Genomic DNA, 4434 nt, shown 5'->3' with positions numbered 1-4434 from the left:
AGTAGATTGGGAACCAAATAGAACGTTCAAGCATTGTTTTTGTTTTTATTGTTGAAAGGGTCTTTAATGTACCAACCCAAATGTTTTTGTGACATTTGGCCATTTCTTTACCTCAGTCCTATATTTCAGATGGCTAAGAAAGGTTTAGGAGTGCATGCACTTTACAAATCAGGACTATTTTTTATGCTAGCGTTGTGTTGATTAGCTTAGGCAGATGAGATCAGATAGATTAACTGTAGCTGTATGCAGACAGGTAGGGAAAGACAGTTTTGTCTATATTGTTAACTGCATCAATCCTGATCCTATTCTTGTCCAGACCAGGAACTCTGAAGGTCAGTGTATGTCAATGATGGTGTGTTCATATGAACTGCAATCTGCAGGAAATAATGCAATCTATGTATATCCTGAGACATACATTGTGGAAAAAAGCTCTAGTGTTTAATGTTTTTATATGCAAAGGTGGCCTTGTGTTGTTTTATACTGAGTCAGTGTTGACATGCCAGTGCAATCAAAATCAGTGATAAGCAAACAGATTAAGATAATGTTTCTATAGTAATATTAGCTATTTGAGCAGGCTTTTGCGGTTGCTGCCCCGAAACTCTGGAATAAGCTACCCCCTGATATTCGGACAATTACAGACGTTGGTCTTTTCAAGTCTAAACTAAAGACTTACTTGTTTAGAATGGCTTTTAATACGCAGTAGTGGTGTGACAATTCTATTTATGTAATTCTATATGTCAATCTTTTTACTGCTTGATTTTTATTCTTAGTCTCTGATGTGAAGCACTTTGGACGCCTACTGGTTGTTGTAAAGTGCTATACAAATACATTTTGATTGATTGATTGATTTGATTGATATTTGAAATAAAGTTGTAGTCCCCATGACAAATATGTGTGAAATGTGTGTTCTGCATCTGAAACTCTACTCATTAACATTTCTGTGAACAGTTCATTGAAAAACAAGAATTTTATTAAAAAAAAGAAAATCAACATATCAAATTCAAAAAAAGGAGTACAACCAAGAGAAAAGAATATCAATGAATAAAAAACAGAGTGACAGAGAAATCAGCAACTGTGGCACAGGAAGACAAAACTGCTGGTTAGCAACCGGCTGATGCACTAGAAAATAAAACAAACAAACCAAAAATTCAACATTTATTTTTAACTCCTTTTCCTTGTTCACACTGTACAAAATGAGTTCTTGTATAAATAAAGAAAATGTTGAGAAGCAGTTGATGAGATGAGTCCTTGGGTTCGCTTACCACAATGTCTAATTGATTGCAAAACTCAAACCATAAGAATGAGAGTTTATATGGACGGGACATGAAACTATCATCAAAATTAATCCTAGTAATCATGGACTCTTATGGCTATACAAAGAAGCCCCAGAAATTCTTCTGTCATCTATAGTCATATCTATATAGTAACATATAGATGCAAATAATTAGATTTCACAGAAATTGCATAATTGCCTAACACAATGTGTTGACGGTGTCATTTTTGCTGCTGCACTAGCACAACTCTGACACTCCAGCTTGTTTGACTTTGAGTGTTTATAAATCATCATAGCTGAAATAAATAATAACAAATATGTTGTCTACGGTTAAAATGGACAGACTATGTAGGTAAAGGCAAAAACTGAGCATTTTCTTTTTCCTGATAACACTTCAGACATAGGGGCACAGGATAAGTACTTCAGTGTTGAAGTTTTTCTTAAGGCATGAATAATTGTACAGCATGTGTACAATGCTAAAGGCTCACTAACATCAGACAACCATGTATGTACATCGAAGGAGATATCAGGCAACGTGAGAAATCAAACACGTCTGCTCCCTGTTCTGAAGGATTACCATACTGCACTCATTGCTTTGAGGCACATTGACAAACTCTGAATCCTGCAGGTTTGAGTTTATTTTTTTTTTCCTTTTCTTTAATATTTTCAAAAATACATATCATTTTGTTATGTCCTATACTACATGTGGTTCTCATCTCATGAACTGCTTGAACATTCCGTCATAGCAGCAAGACGTTTTGAAACTATGAAACGAGTCATACAAGACTACAAGGCATTTTCTGAGAGGGTGACTGTTTTTTACAACAAAGCATTCAATGGTGTGTAAAACAATTCAGCTGTTGCATTCACTTTTTCCTAACCTACGTAACTCATATGTAATAACAGACAGGAGGTGATGGAATCTTCTTCACTGAGATTAATAAATACCCAAATCAGCCACCGATGAAACAACTGAGAGCAACAGCTGCATGTCTATCAGTGTCACTGTGAGACTACTACACTCTCTTAGGTTATTCACAACCAAAGAAGCTTATCTCAGGTGCCTTGAGGATAGAATGCCATAATTAAGCTTCCTAAAAACACTGCTGTGTAACAAAACAGTCATTTCATAGTTTCAAAACTGTATTTCAATTTTTGTATTTGAAGTAATGGCTGATGCATGGTATGTTGGTTTTTGCTTTTGCCATGCAAGTCAAAAACCAAAACAGATGCTCTTTCCTTCATGAGGTGTTCATGATGTGAATAAACTGTACATAGTTTAACTACATCTGGACAGAACAAGATAACAAAAACAGACAATCAGACAAGAAACAATTCAAAAGAAAACACAATGAAATCAAACAGTCACATCAATTAAATTCAACAAGCCACTGAAAACCATCAAAAAGGTCCTATAAACTACCAAGCATCAAGGAAAGGCCAAATATGTACAGAAATAATAATAACATTAAAAATGTTGCTGCCAATTTAAGTAAAGCCAATTATGTAGTTTAAGTATTAAGCATTACGACCTCAAGCTGATGGCATAATACACATGATTCATGTGAATCATTGTTTTTTTTTCCTTTTCAAATAAACATGAAGTCCACACCAGCGACAAAACTATCCCTGAAAGTGAATATTGCTCATAAGAGGTCAGAGGGTAATAAGGAACATTGTTTTCATTTGGATTGTTCCAATAAGGGGTGAATTTTAGACAGCTTGTTCAACTGGTAGATGGCTTTGTCATCTTTGGTTGCAGACATTATAGAGAAAACAAACTTGTTTTGGAGAATGCATGAGGAGAATAGAGAGACAAAACCTTGGAAAATGCATTTGTCTGACCAAGATTTCTGATACACTAGGTGGGATGTATGAAGGACATTGCAGCAGGCCAATGTCACCCTATGTTATGTTGTGGCCGATATCCTGTGTTATGCATAAAAACACAACATTTTTTTTTACAATCAAATTGTGTTTTCTTTCCATTTGAATATGAATGAAAGTACTATACTCTATGTTTAGTGTCTATGAATGATATAAACTGAGGTGCTTAATAACACCATGCTTTGGTGGATCCAGGTCCACTTCCATTAAAACATCAAGTGTTATTTCTGTGATCTGAAGTGTTTACTGCTTGGTATGTTTAATCTTGAATGAATCTTCATAATTGGCAATGTCACCTGTATCAAGAACTGTCATTTAAGACACACTAAAGCCCCTTCAGTACTATATCTGCAGTACTAGTTATTGGTTGAAAAATGTTGAGGCCTCAACGAGAGCATACGTTTTGAATTCTGTTGGTCAGTCAAATGCGTTCTTCATTGGGTTTTTGTGTCATCTGAATGCCTGTAGTGCTTGGCTGGAAATAAAATAAAATAAAAAGAAATAAACAGTGCAAAGAGACACAGACAGGACATGGAATTTTTTTTAAACAAAAATCAAAAAAGCATGTCTAGGTTTGCATGGACAGTGTACAAACTCACAGACTCAAAACACATTTTACACAAAAATCCTATGAATCTCTGGAGAGAGTAACAACACTACTTACACTCGTGAAAAGGGTCCTACAACTAAAAAAGATCATCTACGTCAACTATAAGAAATTCATCAAAAGGAAGGTTTTGCCTGAAAGACATTGTAAGTGAGAGGATTCAGGTGAAAAAAGAAAGCAAAACAACCATTTTTAGGAAACTAACAAAAAATTATCTAAAAGACAGGAATAAAAATCTGATTAAAACAGCAGCATTGAGAAAAAGATAAAAATCACTCACGCACAACCTTAGCAAAGAAAAAAAATCTGGGTCTTCTGTTTCAAACCTCATCTCTTCTGTTCTGTTTTTTATACACTTTTTAACATTTTTAAATCTTTTTTTTTGCTGAGCTCTGTCATTCCTTTTTTCAACATAAACAAAAACCCCACCCAAATCTAAAGCTAATTTTCATATCTGTACAAAAACAAAAATGACCAGAATATGACCCTCACGATAGGAACAAACCCCTCACAGCCACAAACAAGGCAGAAAAACAAAGTTACACAGCCCTCTTCAGATGGAACTACAGTACATATTTAAGTACATTGTAACATACTGAGGACTGACTTGTAACACTGATTCGGGGGACTTGCATAAAACTAAATTTGGGATTAGGGTTATGTAAGC

The 4434-nt window shown here is 35.0% G+C and overlaps 1 protein-coding gene across 3 annotated transcripts in view; it reads right to left on the bottom strand.

Annotated features, from left to right (window-relative positions):
• Positions 1-948: 948 nt before the first annotated feature.
• LOC143104670 (RNA-binding motif, single-stranded-interacting protein 2-like) overlaps positions 949-4434 on the bottom strand; it is a 50884-nt gene continuing 47398 nt past the window's right edge. For all 3 annotated transcript variants that reach the window (XM_076268838.1, XM_076268839.1, XM_076268841.1), the window contains exon 14: positions 949-4434. This exon is cut by the window's right edge. The gene's annotated coding sequence lies outside the window, so the exon portion shown is untranslated.

The sequence above is a fragment of the Alosa pseudoharengus genome, unplaced genomic scaffold (genome assembly GCF_046254945.1).
Source record: "Alosa pseudoharengus isolate Yale_2024_CS ecotype anadromous, Long Island Sound unplaced genomic scaffold, YU_APseudo_1.1 YU_APseudo_1.1_scf_5, whole genome shotgun sequence".
NCBI lineage: Eukaryota > Metazoa > Chordata > Actinopteri > Clupeiformes > Clupeidae > Alosa > Alosa pseudoharengus.
The sequence above is the reverse complement of the archived record's forward strand: the minus strand, read 5'-3'. Positions and strand labels throughout refer to the sequence as shown.